This window comes from Telopea speciosissima, unplaced genomic scaffold, assembly GCF_018873765.1.
Source record: "Telopea speciosissima isolate NSW1024214 ecotype Mountain lineage unplaced genomic scaffold, Tspe_v1 Tspe_v1.0326, whole genome shotgun sequence".
In the NCBI taxonomy this organism is placed as follows: Eukaryota; Viridiplantae; Streptophyta; class Magnoliopsida; order Proteales; family Proteaceae; genus Telopea; species Telopea speciosissima.
Window position 1 is genome coordinate 31,164 of NW_025317662.1, and position 11,232 is coordinate 42,395.

The following is an 11,232-nucleotide window of genomic DNA, read 5'->3' on the forward strand; positions in this document are numbered from 1 at the left end:
TGATTCAAGTAATCATCTTATTAGAAGATCACATTTTCTACCACCTTTGACCATGGGTGACCAACAACCCAAGACTCTTAAGGATAGATTTTACCCCACCAGGGCTGCACAACCCTCATGCATTAGTCTGTCTGTTGTTACAGGGAATAACTATGAACTCAAAACCAACTTCATCAGCATGCTACCCCATTTCCATGGGATGGCTAATGAGGATGCATATCTCTTCCTTAGTGAATTTGAAGAGGTCTGTGTTCTAGTTAAGGTCCAGAATTTGACTGATGATGCAGTTAGGCTTAGGTTTATACCCTTTATCTTGAAAGACCAAGCCAAGAAGTGGTTCTATGGACTGCCAACAAACTCCATTAATACATGGGATGAGTTCACCATTGTCTTTTTGAGAAAATTCTTCCCTCTTCACAAGACCAATAAGCTTAAAAGTGACATCCTCCAGTTCAGGCAGAAACCACATGAATCCTTTTCTAAATTCATGGAAAGATTCAAGGACCTCCTCTTAGAATGCCCTCACCATGGTTTTGACTTGTGGCAGCTATGCCAAATTATTTATGAGGATATTGATTATCAGACCAAGCAACTTGTAGAGTCTATATGTCCAGCAGGCTTTACTTTTTTTTTCTGAGGAGAATGATGCATGGACATTCTTAACCAACTTGGCTGATAAGACTAGGGAATGGGAATCTTCCCAAGAGGTTGAAAGGACCACTAAGGGGTATCTCATTGAGGGTATGCCAGCCAAGGAGGCCAAACTTGATAGCCTCATAAAACGGTTGGAGTCCATAGTTCTTAAAGAGTCTATACTAGTTAATCCGGTCAACCAGGTCAACCATGTGTCGGTATGCAGTTGGTGCCAAACCCCTGGACACCTTTCTGAGGAATGCCCCAACACCTTGGTGGGCAATTTCAGCACTGAGAATGTAAGTGCTCTCTACCAAAATAACCCATATAACAATACTTACAATCCAGGATGGAGAAATCACCCCAATTTCTCATAGAATCAAGGGAACCAAGTAGGCCCATCCAACTTTAACCATCAAGGCCAGGTTGGTGCCCAAAGGCCCAACTATGCACCACAAAGCCAAGGAATGTCTCCTAACCCCTTTCCCCCTCATCCTCATCCAGGACCTTCTATTAATTCTGGTAGGCCTCCTCTCCTTGCACCTTATCAGCAACCCCTAGGGTTTACCAATACAGGAGAGGCAACAAGACTGAATGAGATGGACAACAAGATAGCTCTTCTCATGACAAGCCATAATAACATGAAAAAACAACTCACCCAGCTTGTCACAATCCTGCATGAGAGGAAAACAGGAAAGTTACCTAGCCAACCTGAGCCAAATCCTAGGCATCAGATTCATATTCAGCAAGGTACCCAAGCTCCTCCAACCAATGTTGCACAAGGCCAACAGCACCAAGGGCCCTCCAGACAAGTAAATGTTGTTTATGCTTTAAGGAGTGGTCGTGAGTATCAACAGGCTAGTGCATCTCAGTCTTTACCATCTCATACTCCTGTTGACTCTCCCCCTTCTGAAGAGGCCATTGAAGTGCCTACTCTTCCAGGTTCGTCTGATGAACCTAAAGATATACCAGATGATTTGGTTGAGGAAACCAAAGAGGATTCTGTTGAGGAAGTTAAAAAGACCAACCTTGAAAGAATTTATACCCCACCTGTCCCTTTCCCAAATAGGTTGGTTAGCAAGAAGTCTTCTTCTGTGGAGAAGATATTGGATGTGTTCAAACAGGTTCAGGTGAATATCCCCTTGTTGGATGTTATTGCCCAGATCCCCGCTTATGCTAAAATCCTCAAAGACTTATGCACCCAAAAGCGGACCACCAATGTGCCCAAAAAGGCATTCTTGGCTGCTAACATTAGTTCTCTAATCTCACAACCAGTAGCAGCCAAGCATAAGGATCCTGGAAGCCCCACCATCTCTTGCACTATAGGCCATGCCACTATTGATCATGCCTTATTGGACTTTGGTGCAAGTGTGAATATCTTACCCTTTCATATCTACCAACAACTAGGATTGGGAGAACTGAAATCGATCAAAATTACTCTTCAACTTGCAGATCGATTGGTTAAAGTTCCTAAGGGAATGATTGAAGATGTCCTGTTGAAGGTTGGGGAATTTATTTTTCCTATGGATTTTATTGTTTTAGATACCCAACCCACTGCCAACTTCAAGGACCAAATCCCAATCATATTGGGTAGACCATTCCTAGCTACCAGTAATGCTTTAATCAATTGCAGGAATGGTCTCATGAAATTATCTTTTGGCAATACTTCTGTTGACTTCAATGTGTTTAGGTTGGGCAAGTAGCCTGATATGGATGACGAAGTACATATGCTTCAAGGATTTTCTGATGATATTCATACATTTTTTGAGATTGATTTTGATTCAGGATTTCAAGAATGTATGCAGAAATTGGAGGGTGTTGATGATACCCCCTTATCTGAGGTTTGGAGCATCCAACCACCTTTGGAGCCCCTTGGACCCCTATCCACTTCTATTCCCAAATCCTCTATTATTGAACCCCCCCACATTAGAGTTGACGACATTGCCCTCCAACCTCAAGTATACCTTCTTAGAACATGATCATACTTTTTTTGTTATTATTGCTTCTGATTTGACTTCTATTCAGGAAGAAGAGTTGATTAAGGTTCTAAAGGACCATAAGGAAGTTATAGGTTGGACCATGTCTGACATCAAAGGTATTAGCCCCTCCATTGTTCAACATCATATACATCTGATGGAGAGTTTAAACCTTCTAGGGAACCCCAAAGGAGGGCTAATCCTGTGATGAAAGAGGCAATCAAGAAAGAGATCCTAAAATGCTTGGATCATGGCATCATTTATCCTATTTCTTTTAGCCAATGGGTGAGTCCTGTGCAAGTTGTGCCTAAGAAAAGAGGAATCACTGTAGTTGAGAATGCCAATAATGAGTTGATTCTAACTCGTATCCAAACGGGATGGAGAGTGTGCATTGACTATAGGAAATTGAATGCAGCAACTTGGAAGGACCACTTTCCTTTGTCTTTTATTGATCAGATGTTAGAGAGACTAGCTGGCCATGAATATTATTATTTTCTTGATGGTTATGCAGGCTATAACCAAAATCCCTATTGCTCTAGAGGACCAACACAAAACCACTTTCACATGCCCTTATGGAACCTTTGCTTACCGGCGTATGCCTTTTGGGCTTTGCAATGCCCCTGCTACATTCCAAAGGTGCATGATGAGTATCTTTTTTGATATGGTAGAGCACTTCCTAGAGGTGTTTATGGATGATTTCTCTATTCACGGCTCTACCTTTTCTCATTGCTTGCATCATCTCTCTTTGGTTCTTAAAAGATGCATAGAAAAGAACTTGATCGTGAACTTGATCCTAAATTGGGAGAAGTGCCACTTCATGGTGAAGCAAGGCATAGTTCTTGGTCACATTGTGTCCAAAGAAGGGATAAAGGTTGATAGATCTAAGGTGGACCTTATAGCCAATTTACCACCACCCAAGATTGTGAAGGACATTAGATCTTTTCTTGACCATGCAGGTTTTTATAGAAAATTCATCAAGGATTTTAGCCAGATAGCTAGACCTCTCACGTCTCTTTTGGCAAAGGACTGCCCATTTGATTTCTCTTCTAAGTGTCATGATAGTTTTGAGTAATTGAAAAGAGCGTTGACTTCAGCCCCCATTATTCAAGCTCCAATTTGGACAGTTTCATTTGAGCTTATGTGTGATGCCTCTGATTTTGCTATAGGGGCTGTTCTTGGGCAAAGAATCAACAAATTGCCCCATGTGATTTATTATGCAAGTAGGACTCTTAATGATGCACAACTTAATTATACCACCACTGAGAAAGAATTTTTAGCTGTTGTGTTTGCTTTAGAGAAGTTTAGGCCCTACTTGGTGGGATCACATGTGATTGTTTATACTGACCATGCAGCTATCAAATATCTTGTATAGAAGAAAGATGCCAAGGCTCGTCTCATTAGGTGGGTCCTTTTGTTGCAAAAATTTGATCTTAAAATTAGGGATAAGAAAGGGTGTGAAAATTTAGTTGCAGACCATCTATCCCGGCTGCCTAATTTTTTGACTGTCGACTCTCCAGTCAATGAGAACTTTCCTGATGAGTATCTGATGGCAGTGTCTAGTGAACCAAGACTGACATTGTTAATTATCTGGTTATGGGTGTGACACCTGCACATTGGTCCACCCAAGATAAGAATCGTTTCTTTTCACAGGTTAAATATTTCTTTTGGGATGATCCTTATCTTTTTAAGACTTGTCCGGATCAGATAATCTGGAGATGTGTCCCTGATCATGAGCAACAATCTATCTTATCTTTTTGCCATGATCAGGCTTGTGGAGACCATTTTGGGCCTAATAAGACTGCGGCCAAGGTTTTACAGTGTGGATTTTATTGGCCTAGTCTATTTAAAGACGCTTTTACTTATTGCAAGGCATGTTCTTCATGCCAATCCTTAGGGCGTCTTACTAAGAGAAATATGATGCCCCTCAACCCAATTCTGGTGGTTAAGGTGGTTGATGTATGGGGCATTGATTTCATGGGGCCTTTCCCTAACTCTTTTGGTAACCTATACATATTACTTGCTGTGGACTATGTGTCCAAATGGATTGAGGCAGTTGCTTGTAAGACCAATGACCACAAGGTGGTTGTGAAATTTCTGAAGGAGAACATCTTCTCCCGTTTTGGTATTCCCCGGGCTATCATTAGTGATCGGGGCAAGTATTTTTGTAATCAACCTTTTGAGGCCCTCATGAGAAAGTATGGTGTCATCCATAAGTTGGCCACACCCTACCATCCCCAGACCAGTGGCCAGATTGAGGTTTTAAATAGGCAAATCAAGCAAATTCTTGAGAAAACCATTAATCCAAACCGCAAGGATTGGTCTAACCGGTTGGTAGATGCATTGTGGGCCCATAGGATATCCTTCAAGATCGATCTTGGTCAATCTCCGTACCGTCTGGTGTATGGAAAGGCATGTCACTGACCTATAGAGATTGAGCACAAGGCCTTTTGGGCTATCAAGAAGCTTAACTTTAACCTACCCACTATAGGTGCCCATAGGAAACTCCAACTATCTGAGTTGGAAGAGCTTAGGAATGAGGCATATGAGAATGCCCGGATTTACAAGGAAAAAACCAAGGCTTTCCATGATAGGCACATTTTGAGAAAATCTTTTGAGGTAGGCCAGAAATTTTTGTTGTACAATTCTTATTTGCATATCTTTCTAGGTAAGCTGCGTTCTAGATGGGATGGCCCCTATATTGTTCAAAAAGCTTATCCTCATGGGGCTGTTGAAGTCCTCAATCCAAGTACAGGAGCTACTTTCAAGGTCAATGGCCAAAGATTGAAGCCGTACATAGAGATGCCTACTCCAGTTGAAGAAGAGGTCATGGATCTCCATGAGCCTCTTTACCTTGACCCCTGATATCCTGATATGTATCCCCTCCCTTGTCCTTATTCTTTCTTTTTTGCATGCATTGAGGACACTGCATGAATTTTGTGAATTTTGTGAATTTTGATTGTGGCGATAGTTTTTAGTTATGTGCATAAGTCTCTTCGATTTGCAAAGCGAGAGTGAGAGGGAATTAGGTGCCCTAACATGCGAAATAATAAAAAAATCCCTTTTCAAGGATGGTAGTTGGTTTGTATCAGGTGATGGGGATTGAGTTTGAAAATATGAATGCTACTTCATGTGATTGTTAGATTTCTCTATGTGTTTATGAACCCCTTTGATCTTTTGGCTAGTAGTTAAGACCAATTTGTTTGTGGCAAGGCATGAAAGTGAAAGTGAAAAAAAAAAAAAAGAAAAAAAGAGAGAAACAGAAAGAAAAGTGGAATTCCTTGGGACTAGACAGGGCACTGTGCCTCATGAAGCAAGGTGACTTGATCAAAATTCCTTAGAAGGAAACTAAAAAAAAAAAAAAAAAACTCTTGCATCAATGTCTCAATGTCTTATGGATACATGCAAAAAGCAAAGCTACCAAGTATTTGGGTGTCTGGTGTATGCTCCACCATGTCATTCAGAGAACTGTAGTAGAGTAGAAAAAGAGTTTGTTGTTGAGAAAAAAAAAAAAAAAAAAAACTTTTGCCTTAATGCCTGGAAAAGAAAGTATGGTCAAAAAATACTCAATGCCTAAGTCTTTGGTTCCATCAGTACTATGAGTGGTTTACTTGAAGGTGAGTAGTGTTCAGAAAATATGAGGAGATCCATTGACCTTGATGCATGCTTGTTACTTGAATTGATGTAGGGTTATAAAATTCAAGTGTGGGGGAACCTTTGGCTCCTTAATCTTTAGTTGAGTATTTCTTTGAGATTGTGTGCTCTATCTTACTTGTGCCATGAGAAAAATTTACATCATTCTTTTTGATTTATTGAATTTTGGGTGTATATTCACTGCAAGCACCCACAAAGCACAACTCGTCCACTAGGGGTAACCTAGGGGTTGAAAGGCTTGTTGCACATGCTAAGTGCAACCGTGATTCCTACGAACGTAAGTTAGGATTTTTTTTTTTTGCATTCTAAGTTAATTTATCTTTTTCTTTACTTGAGGAAAAGTAACGTTCAAGTGTGGGAGAATCTGATGAGCACATTTATGTGTGAAATCTTAGGGCATAAAGTATACATTTTACCACATTGGACAGAGTTACTCGGTGCTTTCTTGTACTTTTCAGGGTTTAGGTGAATTATTGTGAAACTGGAGGAGATGTTTATAGTATGGATACATAGCCCATCGAGTCAGCTTCACAACGGTTCAAACGGCACTTGATTCCGAGTTGAAACGAAGAAGTTATGGTCGTTTCCGTAACGACGCATGAAAATGGTCTACAGGGGTTTATTTATAATTATTGACAGTCGGATGGGGACAAAGTGAAGCGGAAGTTCGGATTCTAGGGGCCTTAATGCAATTATCAAAAGTTACGTTACTGTACCCGAAAGATTCCATTTGGAAGGCTCTGGACAGTCCAACTTCAACTTGAGATATCTTGGGCTCCCCAACTCCGAATTGGACGAAATTTGGGTCTATTTTGGGTGATTTTTCGCAAGGAACACAATGGTGAGGCCTATATAAGCACCCCATGCTCCACATTTTTTGAAGGATAGAATGGGTATTTTATTTATTCTTGAAGGAATCCTAGTCGTCACCCTTACTCTCTCTCTCCTCCAACTTCTCAAGGGCACTTCTGAAATTCTACTTGGGATAAATTTATATTTTCTCATCTATGGAAGGTTGTAAAAATCAAAGATGCTTTGATTTTATTGCTTGGAGAAGATATCTACAAAGAAAAGGAAGCACTTGTTAGAATTGAAAGTTTACTTTTTTAGAAATAGAAGGTCTATGTAAACAATCTTCTCTTCTTCTTCTTTCTATTTTTTTCTTTTTTTTCTTAGGATTCAAGGCATTGTAAAAGAGGAAATAGAAAAGAATATTCTCTTTTCTTAGGGAATATTTCTCCTACACTTCCATCTTCTCTCTTCTCCTCTCTTCCACCTATAAATACCCCCTACCTCTCTTGTAAAAATTGCTCATTCACTTAGTAAAATTTCTTCTCTTCTTCTCCTTCTAATTTGTGATTTTTGGCTTTTCTAAGTTTTAGTTTGCTTTTATGATTTTTAGTTAATGGCTATAATAGGTTTATTTTATGCTTTGATTTCAATTTAAGTCTTCAATTGGGTTGTAATATCTTAATTCTAGTTTAGGTTTTACGCCTTCTAGTCTAAGTTCTTAAGTTGATGATAAGACTTGAAGATTTAGAAGAGGAGGCCATGGTAAGTTTATGCAAGTATTCAAGCTTTTCAATTACATTCATGCAATTACATCCAGGTTTTACTATCTAAACTCTCAACCTCATTCTCCATCTCCTCTATCTCTCTCTATCTTCTTCTTCTTCCCCCTCTATTTCTTTTATTTTAATTTTATATGGTTGTGGTTTATGGATGCATTTTTATTCCCTTCTTTCTTTTTATGCGGTTAGTATGTGTGGCTACATTTTTATTCCTTTCAATTCACTTTAGTTTGATAGGTTAGATGCTCATGTGTTAGGACGCCGATTTAATCCCTTAATTTTGTTAGATGCTTATGAGTTAGGATGCATTGATTTTCGTTAGTTTAATTAGTTTAATTTAACACTTTAATTTGGTTCACTTTGCGTTACTTTTAAGTTAGTTAAATAGAGTGGCGTATATCTCCTCGTGTTCGACCCTTGGCTACTATTGACCCGTACGCTTGCGATTTTATTTTAACTCAAACAGGAGGTCCTTACTAGCAGAAACTTCTACGCACAAACGGGCATAAGATAGCCTCTCCATTGACCGTGTCATTTTATCAGTCACAATAGGCTTCCCAATGACACTCCCAATCGAATTAAGAGCTTCGGATGACTAGAAATGAAAAGGGAGATTGGGAAGAGATATCCAAAACGGGACTGAACACAAATCAACTATTTCCAAACAAACATCCAGGCTCCAAGGACGCAAAATCATAGGCCTTCTCTGGATGTACCAAGTCCCCCCTTCAAGGACTTTAGTCTTATCATCTTCAAGGTTAAAACGAAAAATAAAAATTCCACTTTCTAACAAGTTGACGTCAACATGGCCTGAGATTTTCTATTGCTTCAATAATATATCACGTGCAAAAATGAAACTTGGCCTGCCACCAATAAAGTGACCCATCAAGGTGTTCTTCCATTTTTCCAGCCCATTTTTTATCATCAAAGCCAGGCACTTAGCAGCCAATGCCCCGTCTATCTCCACAGGTTCAACATAAGAAAGTTTCAGCCCATCTCCAAACTTCGAAGAAGACGAAGAGGAGAAGAGGGCTGACCACGAAACCCCAATCTTCTTCTTTGTCGCCTCAATTAAACCATTTGCAGTCCCATCATTATGCTGAAACAGGCTTCCACTCCCACTTCCTCCCACCACCGAATCACCCAAAGCATGGACAGCATCACCACCTTCTACCACCGGATAACCCAAACCCCCTCCAACAACACCACCTGCAGAGCCACCAAGAGCAACCCCTACAGCCCCACCTTCACCCGAGTTACACCCTCCCCCCACTACTTCCCCCTCCCCCGGACTGAGCAAAGGAGGAAGACCATTAGCCGAAGCTAATGGCCCGTCGGCCATCACCAAAACCAAATGCCTAACTCCCCACTCTCCAAAAACCCCAGAGCTTCTCTCTCCTATAAAAAAACAGATTTTGAGGCGATGTTGAGCGTCGTCCTTCGAATCCATACCTAGTTCGACATATGTTTATTTTCGGTTTAAACCCAGGCCATGTGGGTTGTTTGGGGTTATTTGGGGGCATTTCTATACTTTTTTGGGTCTGGTATTTTCTAAAAAGTGTTCTTATCTCTTATTAGACATGTGGATGCGATGTTGAGGGTTGTGACCTTCGAATCGATACCAATTTCGACATATGTTCATTTTTTGGTTTAAACCAGACCGGGTGGGTTGTTTGGGGGCATTTCTATAATTTTTTGGATTTGGTATTTTCTTAAAAGTATTCTTATCTCTTATTAAACGTGTGGATTCGATGTTGAGGGTCGTGACCTTCGAATCCATACCTATGTCGACATATGTTCATTTAAGGTTTAAACCAGATCGGGGGGGTTGTTTGTGGTTATTTGGGGGCATTTTTGTGCTTTTTTGGGCTTGGGATTTTCTAAAAAGTGTCCTTATCTCTTATCAGACGTGTGGATGCGATGTTGAGGGTCGTGACCTTCAAATCGATACCAATTTCGACATATGTTCATTTTCGGTTTAAACCAGACCGAGTGGGTCGTTTAGGGTTATTTGGGGGCATTTCTGTACTTTTTTGGTTTTGGTATTTTCAAAAAAGTGTCCTTATCTCTTATTAGACGTGTGGATGCGATGTTGAGGGTCGTGACCTTCTAATCGATACCTATTTCCGCATATGTTCATTTTCAGTTAAAATCAGTCCGGGAGGGTCGTTTTCAGATATTTGGCGGCATTTCTATACTTTTTTGGGCTCGGGATTTTCTCAAAAGTGTCCTTATCTCTTATTAGACGTGTGGATGCGATGTTGAGGGTCGTGGCCTTCGAATCGATACCTATTTTGGCATATTTTCATTTTCGGTTTAAACCATACCGGGTGGGTCATTTGGGGTTATTTGGAGGCATTTCTATACTTTTTTGGGTATGGGATTCTCTAAAAAGTGTCCTTATCTCATATTAGACGTGTGGATGCGATGTTGAGTCTCATGACCTTCGAATCGATACCTATTTTGACATATGTTCATTTTCATTTTAAACCAGACCGGGTGGGTCGTTCGGGCTTATTTGGGGGCATTTCAGTACTTTTGTGGGTTTGGTATTTTGTAAAAAGTGTCCTTATCTCTTATTAGACGTGTGGATGCGATGTTGAGGATGATGACCTTCGAATCGATACCTATTTTGACATATGTTCATTTTTTGTTTAAACCCAACCGGGTGGGTCGTTTGGGGTTATTTGGTGGCATTTTAGTACTTTTTTTGGTTGGAAATTTTCTAAAAAGTGTCCTTATCTCCTATTAAATGTGTGGAGGCGATATTGAGAGTCGTGACCTTCGAATCGATACCTATTTTGACATATGGTCATTTTTTATTTAAACCAGACCGGGTGGGTCGTTTTGGGTTATTTGGGAGCGTTTCTGTACATTTTGGGCCTGGAATTTTCTAAAAAATGTCCTTTTCTCTTATTAGACATGTGGATGCGATGTTGAGGGCCGTGACCTTCGAATCGATACCTATTTTGACATATGTTCATTTTCGCTTGAAACCAGACCGGGTGTGTAGTTTGGGATTATTTGGGGGCATTTCTGTACATTTACGGGCTTGGGATTTTTTAAAAAGTCTCCTTATCTCTTATTAGACGTGTGGATACGATGTTGAGGGCTGTCACCCTCGAATTGATACCAATTTCGATATCTGTTCATTTTCGGTTTAAACCAGACAAGGTGGGTCGTTTGGGGTTATTTGGGGGCATTTCTGTACTTTTATGGGCTTGGGATTTTCTAAAAAGTGTCCTTATCTCTTATTCGACTTGTGGATACGATGTTGAGGGTCGTGACCTTCGAATCGATACCTATTTTGACATATGTTCATTTTTGGTTTAAACCAGACCGGGTGGGACGTTTAGGATTATTTGGGGGCATTTCTGTTCTTTTTTCGGTTTGGTATATTC

At 40.3% G+C, this 11,232-nt stretch overlaps 1 non-coding gene across 1 annotated transcript; it reads right to left on the reverse strand.

Annotated features, from left to right (window-relative positions):
- Positions 1-427: 427 nt before the first annotated feature.
- On the reverse strand, positions 428-534 carry LOC122647976. Its single transcript, XR_006330999.1, has one exon. It is a non-coding gene; the product is annotated as a small nucleolar RNA R71 (small nucleolar RNA).
- Between the last annotated feature and the right edge of the window lie 10,698 nt (positions 535-11,232).